The following is a 12,099-nucleotide window of genomic DNA, read 5'->3' on the forward strand; positions in this document are numbered from 1 at the left end:
AGGGCCATGTGCGATGACGACATTCCACTGCAGCATAAGGTGGACAATTTCCTGTTAGCCTACAGAAATGCGACACATGCAGTCACCAACCAGGCCCCAGCCATGATGTTCTTTAACCGAAGGTTGAGATCTCGTCTGGATTTGCTCAGACCAAATATACGAAGAGATGTTGAGAATAAGCAATTCCAGCACATCAATGAGAAGCTGACAAGGAGCTTCAATGTAAGGCAACCAGTCTTGGCCCGCGACTACCGAACAGAGAAATGGAAACCAGAAACGATATGCACACGGCAGGGGCCACTAATGTACACAGTGGATGTTGGGGAGAACATTGTGAGACGCCATGCTGACCAGATCCTAGAGTCACAGGAACGAGTCAACCCCATGTCTCGGCCATACGTACCTGGTGAGGAACCCGACGTACAGGTCGCATCTACCTCAGAAACAATAGCATTGGAAGCTGATGAATCAACTGACGACAGAGTGTTAGAATCGCCTCCGCACCAAGAGCGAGACACTCGGGAAAGGCGTTATCCAGAAAGAATCAGGAAGCCTCCCCAAGACTGAATTTATAAATAGACTATTTCCAGTTAATGTTGCATGTTAAAAGTGTTAATTGTAATTCGTTTGATATTTAATTGTTAAATGAGTGTTATGGTACTGTTAATCTAAAAGGGGAGGAGTTGTAGTGTATGTACCTTTAAGGGGGAGAACTACTTTTTACAGCTCCTGTATCCTGTGGTACCGGCAGTGACCACACCTGTATATAAACCCTGAGTAGTGCTCTGTACAGTCAGTTGCAATTTGAACCTCATTCAGTAAACACCTGTTGATCGTTCCCTGCAGTCTTTGTCTGATTATTGAAGGACACCACATTAAGATACCCGGATCTAACAATTTGTCTATAGGTTTACCCATTAACAGTTCAGCCCAGTTTACGGTAGTCAATTTATTTCTCATACCTTTGAAGTTTGCTGCACTTAAATTTAAAACCTTGGCCTTGGTTTGTGATGCACCTTATTCCTTCTCAAACCCAATATCAAATTCAATCATATGATGGTCAATATTCGCAAGATGCTCTCTCACTGTCAGATTGATAACTGATTCTGGTCTGTTACTCATCCCTAAATCTAGTGTGGCCTGTTCCCTTGCTAGTTCTAAAACTTATTGTTCTAGAAAATTGTCCTGAATACATTCTAGAAATTCATTGTCTTTCTTACTTGAGTTGTTCTGCCTCTCCTTGTCTATATGAAAATTAAAATCTCCCATTATAACCACTTTGTTTTTGCTGCATGCTTCCCTTCAACAACATCACTACAATCAGGAGGTCTGTAGTCATCTCCAAGCAGAGTCTTGCACCTTTTGCTGTTCCTTAATTCTACCTATACTGTTTCCACTGCCCAATCACCCTTACTGAAATCCTTTCTTTCTACTGCAGTAATTGTGTATTTTATCAATATTGCTACATCCCCTCCTTTCCCAAGAAGGTGAAGGTGTCAATTTGTTCACTATGACAACAGCTAACAGACACTGGAATCACAATAATTCCGTATCACCAGTTGGATGACAACACTGCTAACCTTTATGTAATGTATACGGATATTCGTGTCTCACAATAATCACGTTTTGATACATCTCAATTGTTAATTCTTCAATCCTGATGCCTTGCACATTACTTACATCAACTACATGCAGCACATTGAGAGTCCATATCCAGTCTTAACATCTACTAGGTCTGTGGCCTCTTATGCAGCTCCCATTTCCTTCGCCCCACCATTGGCGGCCGTGCCTTCAGCTGTCTAGGCCCCAAACTCTGGAATTCCCTCCGTAAACCTCTCCACATTTCTACCTCTCCCTCCCCCTTTAAGACGCTCCTTAAAACCTACCTTTTTAATCAAACTTTTGGTCACCTGTCCTAATATGGCTTAGTGTCAGGTTTAGTCTGATAATGCGCCTGTGAAGTGCTTTAAAGGTGCTATACATTTATTTCTCAATCAACATCACTAAAATAGATTATCTGGTCATTATCACATTGCTGTTTGTGGGACCTTGCTGTGCTCAAATTGGCTGCTGCGCTTCCTACATTACAACAGTGGCTACACTTTGAAAGTACTTCATTGGCTGTAAAGCGCTTTGGGACATCCTGAGGTCGTGAAAGGCGCTATATAAATGCAAGACTTTCTTTATTTATATAAATGTAATGAATAAAAGAAAATTGTTCTTGTTGTACATCAACCAAACAAACTGCCTCTACAAATTCCACAGTTCGTGGCATAAAAAAACACTGATGCGTGGGATTGGTTATAAAACTGCAGTCTACTCGTCAAGCTTTATTTTTTGGTTTATATTGTTATCTGAGGCCCTTAATGTGATTATTATATTTCAATTCCCCCTAAGGGCCATGGGATAGTCACGGTCTGACAAAGGCTCCCTGTGACTCTTTGACAGGCTGTTACTTTATCTCTGATTTATTTCTCTGCATTACCTAGCTCTCCACTCAGTTTTAAAAGTGCCATTCTTCTCCTCACAATCTTTACCTTATTTTGTCTGATTCCACTGATGTCCTTGGTGAAGCCTTCTTGACAGTGGTGCTCCAATCTCTTCCAGGCACATTGCACACACTCAGATGTTGCAGCCTATTTTGAGAGATGGAAATCTCGCTGATCACTACAGAGGCTCCATGAGCCCAAGGAACACAGGTAGAGGAACAGAACAGCTTAGCAGCAGTGAAGCATAATGAGCTTTGTAAATCAAGGGAATTTACCGTGATCATAACTGAATTAATTTATTAATTATTGTATCTGGAGTGCATGAATGAGAAGGAAAATGTGGGAGCTATGCTCAAATGGTATGAGCTGATAACAGTGTAATCCCACTGTGAGAAACCTGAGTCTTTTAAAAAGTCAGAAATCACAACTTTGCTTCATTGTAAATGGAGGAGTGACAAAGTTGCAACGACTTTAATTATTGTTTAGCTAAAATAAAGCTCAAATTTCTTTCTCTCAACCATTTTTTACAATCTTGAGTAATACGTAAATTAACTCTTAAAGAGCTACCTCTCAGTTATACTGAATGAGATCCTAGCTTTGGGGTATTTTGCTTTCTGCTCCTGTTTGCTGGATCCATTCACATTCTACCAATAAAATTTAACCTGTTGTATTTGGTCACACTCAGGTCAGAAGGCACTAACTTCCATTTTAATAAGATGACAAAGAATCAACACCTCACATTTTCATTTAATCAGCATTTATTTTTAAATTATTGCAGAGGATGGAAAGTGTGTGGAGATTACTGAGGTGAACATTAAAACCTTACAAGGATCAAACTTGGCATTACAAAATTGGATCTGCCATTTGGTATCTACCCGGGTTTAGTTGTGTCAGTCACTCCCTAAGCAGTCTGGTTGCCTGATTTTTTTTTGGGAGAAGTAGACTCCCTCTGCCCTGTAGCAGAATCTGGGAGTACAACATTGAAACTTCCTTGTGATCGGCCAAAAGGGAATTGGATGTAGACTTAAAAAGGAAATAACCTGCTTGGCTACAGAGAAAGAGTAGGGGTGTGGGACTAATTTTATTGAGTTCTTCAATGAAATAACAGAGAGGGTTGAGGGTAGTGCAGTTGATGTAGTGTATATGGACTTTCAAAAGGCGTTTGATGAAGTGCCACATAATAAATTTGTGAGCAAAACTGAAACCCATGGGATCAAAGGGTAGTGGCTGTGTGGATACAAAATTGGCTGTGACACAGAAAGCAGAGAGTAGTAGTGAACAGTTGTTTTTTTGGTCGTGGCGAGAGGAATGGTGCAAGGGGGAGGGATTCAAATTCCTGGGACATTGGAACCGGTTCTGGGGGAGGTGGGACCAGTACAAACCGGACTGGGCAGGGCCAGGACCGATGTGCTAGGGGGAGTGTTTGCTAGTGCTCTGGGGGAGGGTTTAAACTAAAATGGCAGGGGTTGGGAACCTGAGCAGGGAGACAGAGGAAAGGGAAACAAGGATAAAAGCAAAAGATAGGAAGGAGAAAAACAAACGTGGCAGTCAGAGAAATCAACAGTATAAATCAAACATGGCCACAGTAAATAATAATTCTAATAGGTCTAAGAGCATTAAAAAAACAAGCCTGAACGCTTTGTGTCTTAATGCGAGGAGCATTCGTAATAAGGTGGATGAATTAGCTGCGCAAATAGAGGTAAACGAATATGATTTGATTGGGATTACAGAAACATGGCTCCAGGGTGGCCAAGGCTGGGAACTCAACATCCAGGGGTACTCAATATTCAGGACAGACAGGCAAAAAGGAAAGGGAGGTGGGGTAGCATTGCTGGTTAAAGAGGGGAGTAACACAATTGTAATGAAGGATATTAGCTCTGATGATGTGGAATCTGTATGGGTAGAACTGAGAAATACCAAGGGGCAGAAAACGTTAGTGGGAATGGTATATAGACCTCCAAACAGTAATGCGGAGGTTGGGGATGGCATTAAAAGGGAAATTAGAGAAGCGTGTAATAAGGGCACAGCAGTCATCATGGGTGACTTTGATCTACATATAGATTGGGCTAACCAAATTAGTAACAATACTGTGGAGGAGGAATTCCTGGAGTATTTACGGGATGGTTTCCTGGACCAATATGTCGAGGAACCAACTAGAGATCAGGCCATCTTAGACTGGGTATTATGTAATGAGAAAGGATTAATTAGCAATCTTGTTGTACGAGGCCCCTTGGGTCGGAGCGATCATAATATGATAGAATTCTTCATTAAGATGGAGAGTGAAGTAGTTGACTCAGAGACTAGGGTCCTGAATTTAAATAAAGGAAACTATGATGGTATGAGGCGTGAGTTGGGTAGGATTGATTGGGGAATGTCACTCAAAGGGTTGACGGTGGATAGGCAATGGCAAACATTCAAAGACCGCATGGATGAACTACAGAATTTGTTCATCCCAGTTTGGCATAAAAATAAAACAAAAAAGGTGACTCAACCGTGGCTAATAAGGGGAATTAGGGATAGCATAAGATCCAAGGAGAGGACATATAAATTGGCCAGAAAAAGCAGTAAACCTGAGGTTTGGGAGCAATTTAGGATTCAACAAAGGAGGACAAAGGGATTAATTAAGAAGGGGAAAATAGAATATGAGAGTAAGCTTGCAGGGAACACAATAACTGACTGTAAAAGCTTTTATAGATATGTGAAGAGAAAAAGATTGGTGAAGTCAAGCGTAGGTCCCTTGCAGTCAGAATCAGGGGAATTTATAATGGGAAACAAAGAAATGACAGACCAATTAAATATATATTTTGGTTCTGTCTTCACAAAGGAGGACACAAATAACCTCCCAGAGATGTCGGGGAACATAGGGTCTGATGAAAGGGAGGAACTGATAGAAATCAGTATTTGTAGGGAAATGGTGTTAGGGAAATTGATGGGATTGAAGGCCGATAAATCCCCAGGGCCTGATAATCTACATCCTGGGGTACTTAAGGAAGTGGCCCCAGAAATAGTAGATGCATTGCTGATCATCTTCCAACATTCGATGGAATCTGGAACAGTACCCATGGATTGGAGGGTAGCTAATGTTACCCCACTATTCAAAAAAGGTGGTAGAGAGAAAACGGGGAATTACAGACCAGTAAGCCTGACATCGGTAGTGGGGGAAATGCTAGAATCCATTATAAAAGATGTAATAGCAGAGCACTTGGAAAACAGTGACAGGATCGGACAAAGTCAACATGGATTTACAAAAGGTAAATCGTGCTTGACTAATCTACTGGAATTTTTTGAGGATGTAACTGGTAAAATAGATAAGGGAGAACCAGTGCATGTGGTGTATTTGGACTTTCAAAAGGCTTTCGATAAGGTCCCGCATAAGAGATTAGCATGTAAAGTTAAGGCACATAGGATTGGGGGCAAAGTATTGACTTGGATGGCGAACTGGTTGGCAGACAGAAAGCAAAGTGTTGGAATAAACGAGTCTTTTTCCGAGTGGCAGGCAGTGACTAGTGGGGTGCAGCAGGGATCAGTGCCCAGCTATTCACAATATATATTAATGATCTAGACAAGGGAACTAGATGTAATATCTCCAAGTTTGCAGATGACACAAAGCTGGGTGGGCGTGTGTACTGTGAGGAGGATGCCGAGAAACTCCAGGATGTTTTGGACAGTTTGGGTGATTGGGCAGAAGCATGGCAGATGCAATATAACGTGGATAAATGCGAGGTTATCCACTTTGGTGGCAAAAACAGGAAGGCAGATTATTATCTGAATGGCAATAGATTGGGAGAAGGGGAAGTGCAACGAGGCCTGGGTGTCCTTGTGCACCAATCGCTGAATGTAAGCATGCAGGTGCAGCAGGCGGTTAAGAAGGCAAATGGTATGTTGCCCTTCATAGCGAAAGGGTTTGAGTACAGCAACAAGGATGTCTTGCTGCAGTTGTACAGGGCCTTGGTGAGACCGCACCTTGAGTATTGTGTGCAGTTTTGGTCACCTTATCTGAGGAAGGATGTTCTTGCCATGGAGGGAGTTCAGCGAAGATTCACCAGGCTGATACCTGGGATGGCAGTAATGATGTATGAGGAGAGATTGGGTCGATTGGGCTTATACTCGCTGGAGTTTAGAAGAATGAGATGGGATCTCATTGAAACTTATAAAATTCTGACAGGACTGGACAGACTAGATGCAGGAAGGATGTTCCCGATGGTCGGGGTGTCCAGAACCAGGGGTCACAGTCTAAGGATAAGGGCTAAGCCATTTAGGACAGAAATGAGGAGGAATTTCTTCACCCAGAGAGTGGTGAACCTGTGGAATTCTCTACCACAGAAAGCAGTACAGGCCAATTCATTAAATATATTCAAGAAGGAGTTGGATATATTTCTTAAGGCTAAAGGGATCAAGGGATATGGGGAGAAAGCCGGGACAGGGTACTGAATTTGGATGATCAGCTATGATCGCATTGAATGGCGGAGCAGGTTCGAGGGGCCGAATGGCCTACTCCTGCTCCTATCTTCTATGTTTCTATGTTTCTATGGTCCCCCAGCAGTTGGTATTAGGACCACTTCTCTTTTTGATATATATTAATGACCTGGATTGGGTGTATGGGGCATTATTTCAAGCTTTGCAGATGATACAAAGCTTGGGAAAGTAGTAAACAATGAGGAGGATATTAGCAGACTTCTGGAGGACATAGACAGATTTGTAAAATGGGCAGAAGAAATTTAATGCAGAGAAGTGTAAAGTGATGCATTTTGGAAAGAAAAATGATGAGAGGCAGTGTAAAGTAAATGGTACAATTTTAAAGGGGGTGCAGGAACAGAGAGTCCTGGGGGCTTCATGTACACATATCTTTGAAGGTGGCGGCACAAGATGATAAAGCTGTTAAAGAAGCTAGGAACTGGAGGAGCAGAGAGGTTTAGAGGTCCAAGTACAGAAATCACTAAAAGCTAGTGGGCAGGTGCAAAAAATAACTAAAAAGGCTAATGGAATGTTGGCCTTTATCTCAAGGTGGCTGGAATACAAAGTTACGTTGCAGTTATATAAAGCTTTGGTTAGACCCCATTCAGGGTACTGCATTCAATTCTGGTCACTGAACCTCAGGAAGGATATAATGGCCTTGGAGGCGGTGTCTTTCCACCATCTACAAGGCACAAGTAAGGAGTGTGATGGAATACTCTCCACTTGCCTGGATGAGTGCAGCTCCAACTGTGAAATAATATACTATATAAGGAACTGTACCTTATAAATTCTTTAAAACATGACAAACTGGGTTTGGAAATTTAGAAACCTAACTATGAAATAGCTATGAAAGAGTTCTGGCTATTGAGATAAGATAGTTCTTGACCTTGAATAAATATTCTTATTGAAACAGAAGGTGCATGGCTCCGACAAGTTGACCTTTTGGGAACAAAACAATGGTCCATACTGGATTAAGGTGTTTTAATTTAAACTTCGTAAAGATTGCACATAAGAAAAGGAGCATCTGTCCTCGTAAAGATGACATAAAATAAGGAACACCTGCTCTTCACACTGTTTTATATGGACAACCCAGAATACCTGGAGATGAGAAAAGATTCTGGAATATTACAAGCTGATGTGGCAGTAAGAATTGCAGAGCTTGGCAGAAAGATGAATAGGGATAATTAACTTGCATCAGCAGAAAACCTTAAAGGAAATACCACTGAAAAAGTGTATAAATATTGAAGTTTCAAATGGGATATCAGACTCGCTTTAATCGGGCAAAGCGATTATCGGCTACAGAGGCGGCTCTGTGGTCTTCAACTCTTTGTACCTCGGGATCGAAGGTATTTGATATTGATGGATATTCTGTATAGAAAACTTTAAGAACTGTAATACTGTAGTGAAGTTAAAATTTAAAAGTAAGATTCCCTGTTAATAATAAGATAGTATTTTTTCTCTTTTTAGAACTGTTAACATTGCGATTGACTGATTCACCAACTGTAAATTGCATATCGGTTCTTTAATAAATCTCTATATATTTTTAGAATAGTCTCACATAAGTCTTTTGTATCAATAACTCGCGAACTCAATCTCTGTACACTCTTTGATGAAGAGTTACAGAATTCTGATGGAGTTCTCTGGACCCTCATAATATCCAGGACATTACAGTCTAGCTAAACTTATTAAAAGCGCTATCTGAAGGACGGTAACATTCTTGGGTTGTTCCTTTCCTTTAGGGAGAGCTAGCCCGGACCTTTAGACCCAGTAGGATTTGGCTACCTCAAACTTTAGTTGAAAGTGAACGTCTGAGATTGAGTTTCAGGTTTCTAAATTTCCAAACCTAGTTTGTCATGTTTTAAAGAATTTATAAGGTAGAGTTCCTTATATATTGTATTCCTTCACACAACAACACTCAACAAGCTTGACACCATCCAAGACAAAGCAGCCCACTTGATTGGCACCCCATTCACCACCTTAAACATTCACTCACTCCAGCACCGGTGAACCATGGCTGCAGTGTGTACCATCTACAAGATGCACTGCAGCAACTCACCAGGGCTGCTTCGGCAGCACCTCCCAAACCCGTGACCTCTTCCACCTAGAAGGACAAGAGCAGCAGGCACATGGGAACACCACCACCTCCAAGTTCCCCTCCAAGTCACACACCATCCTGACTTAGAAGTATATCGCCAATCCTTTATCGTCTCTGGGTCAAAATCCTGGAACTCCCTCCCTAACAGCATTGTGGGAGTGCCTTCACCACACAGACTGCAGCGGTTCAAGAAGGTGGCTCACCACCACCTTCTCAAGGGCAATTAGGGATGAGCAATTCATGCTGGCCTTGCCAGCGACGCCCACATCCCATAAACGAATTTAAAAAAATAAATGCTGGCCATGCCAGCGACACCTACCACTCTTTGACCATTCTTCTGCGTAAAGTCTTGGACATAAGTGATTTTACTGTGTTTGGGGCAGAAGTATGCTTTAAAAAGAACAAATAAAAGAAGAAACCAGGGTGGAGCTGCCTTGGAGGAAATATTCTTTCAAATAAACTATTGTCCAAAACATATTAAAATCACTTATGTCAACGTCTCTACGTGGGAGAATGGTCAAAGACTTCCAAACCGTGAATCGGGCTTAATATTCTCAAAGGCTTCTTTGTGATCTTGCATATGAAGGAGCCCTGTGAAAGGCCAAGTTTGATGAATGTTGAAGTGTTATATGGCTGGCCGAACAGCTAACTAACCGTACTCTTGGGAAGTGTCGGTACAGTTACCAAAATAGTCTTCACTATCTTTACAAATGTATTCATCATTCCTTCTGTTATTATATAGCTAGCAGGCTCAGTTCTGATTGATAGATTATGTTTGGGGTAGTAATATTTAATGTCAAATACTTCAAAAATGTTGTGCAAGCTAAAAAAAAACATCAATTCTCTGGCAGACAATGCTTTTTTCAGTAATAGCTGCCAGAATCTGTCAGCCGGAGATTAGAGAGTATTATAAATATTTCAGCAGTCTAAAGGTTAAACCCTTTTCAATTGTAATTGGAAATAATACAAGCCGAGCCTGTATTAAAACTGCTACTCCATCGCAGCAAAGAATTTTGTTCGTTGATGGCAAAAAGGAGCTAAACCCAAGGCTGTTCTGAAATGTTGGTGTGAGTAAATTGAAATATGTACTGGAGTGAGGAGCTAGTCTCCTCTAAACATTTCCAGATGAGGAAAGAATCAAAAAGCTCAAGCTTTACAGCCTAAAAGGAAGATAGTTAAGCAATCCCTTTGAAGAATATATTAATAAGATAAATCCAGATTATTACTTCAAAGTAAGCCAGAAGTGTAGAGTTGGGAGGACATAAATGGATATTAGTTCAAAGTAAATTTAGACTCAATAGCAGGAAGAAGTATTTTTCCCTTAAGAGTTATAAATGTTTGGATTCATCTGCCAAGCTGGGAGAGGCAAAAACACCAGGACCATTCAAAATTCTATTAATCGCATCATGGGATAATTAGTGTACGAGATGAAAGAAATTTGGTGGGTCAAGTGGCTTTTACTGATCACTGACTTTTTTTCTGTTCTCGTACAAATTAATTGAGGTCACACGCTGGGAATTTCCTTGGAGCTTCTCCCGTTACACTGCGTGGAAGTTTGATGGAAACTCTGTTTAATGTGCGTAAACAGGGCTTCCACGTTACAGCGGCGGAGGGACAGGAAACTCCCGGAGAGAGTGTAATGGATTGACCTCCCTCCCCTATAGTCATGGCCTCTAAACACAGATCATCACAGCCTAAGGACACACAAATTACGAGAATGTCTTTCAACTCCCACAGCCTGGCAAGAGTTTTCTCTATATTGTCCAGGCATTTTCCTATATTCTACTAATCTTGCTCCATAAATGCACCTCCAGTACCCAGTTTAATTTATCATGCTATTATCAAAGGCAGCTCCGACTTTAGCAGTAGTGAGGTAATGCAAATGCAACAGGTTTCTGGCTATAGAGGTTTAGAGACCCATCAAAAGACGTAGGTTTCACTGGCACCTCAAGAATAACTTTGAATCTAGTGCTCATATACACTTGGCCGTCAGAGGGGCCTATCTCCTCAGCGCACAGAAGGGTTGAGGATCTCAGCCATCTTTAAAGGCCAGTGATATGGTTTATTTGTTCATTATTCTGGTCATACCTTTCTTTCCCCCAGCCATTGGGAGATACCAACTATGTACCCTCGCTCAGTACACACTGTATGAAGATAAAGACCATTTATCTCTGAAGAGATAACCAACCACTTTCAATGCATCACAAACCCCCTATGAGCTTTAATTCATGGAATTGAATCACAAAGTTTGCACCAACAAAGTCTTTTAGAATAAAGAAAGAAAAACTTGCATTATACCGCACCTTTCACAAACTTAGAACGTCCCAAAGCACTTTACAGCCAATGACAAACTTTTTGAAGTGTAGCCACTGTTGGAAACAGGGGAGCAAAATTGCACACAGCAAGGTCCCACAAACAGCAATGTGATAATGACCAGAGAATCTATTAAGGAATAAGTATTGGCTAGGATATTGGGGAGAACTCCTCTGCTCTTCTTTGATGTTCACATGAGAGGGAAGATTGGGCTTCAGTTTACATAGAGTTACATAGGGCCAGATTTTCAGGGTGCAGTGAGGCGGGCTTTCAGGCATGCGGGGGGCAAAAATCCCGAATTCGGGGGTCCCGACACCATCTCGCCCAAAACCCGCCTCCACGTAAGTTTCAAGGGAGGTGGGTACCCGTCCCGCACTGTGACCCGCCGACCCGAGGCGGGAAGGGATTAGTGCCAATTAACTGCCTGTTAACAGATAGTTAACAGGCAGTTTTTAGCCTAATCCCTATTTTGAGGGGTGTCGTATGGGATTCCCGATGGCTCCAAACTACGCCAGGTTAGAGCAGGTGGGCCGTCGGGTTGAAGGACTTGGAGTGGTCGCAATGTCGGTGTTCAGGTGAGTGATGGGTGTATGAGTGCAAAGGTAAGTGTGTTTGTGTCTAAAGTGTGTAAAGAAGTTTTACTTATCTGCACACCTTAACAGCCTTTCTTCCTCTAGGCTGCGGGAGTCCATCACTCAGCCGGAATTGAAAGCTGAACGGCTGCAATCTGTCAAAAGTGACAGCCTT

This window comes from Somniosus microcephalus, chromosome 12 (genome assembly GCF_052327205.1).
Source record: "Somniosus microcephalus isolate GS21.2 chromosome 12, FLI_Smic_1.0, whole genome shotgun sequence".
NCBI classification, from domain to species: Eukaryota; Metazoa; Chordata; class Chondrichthyes; order Squaliformes; family Somniosidae; genus Somniosus; species Somniosus microcephalus.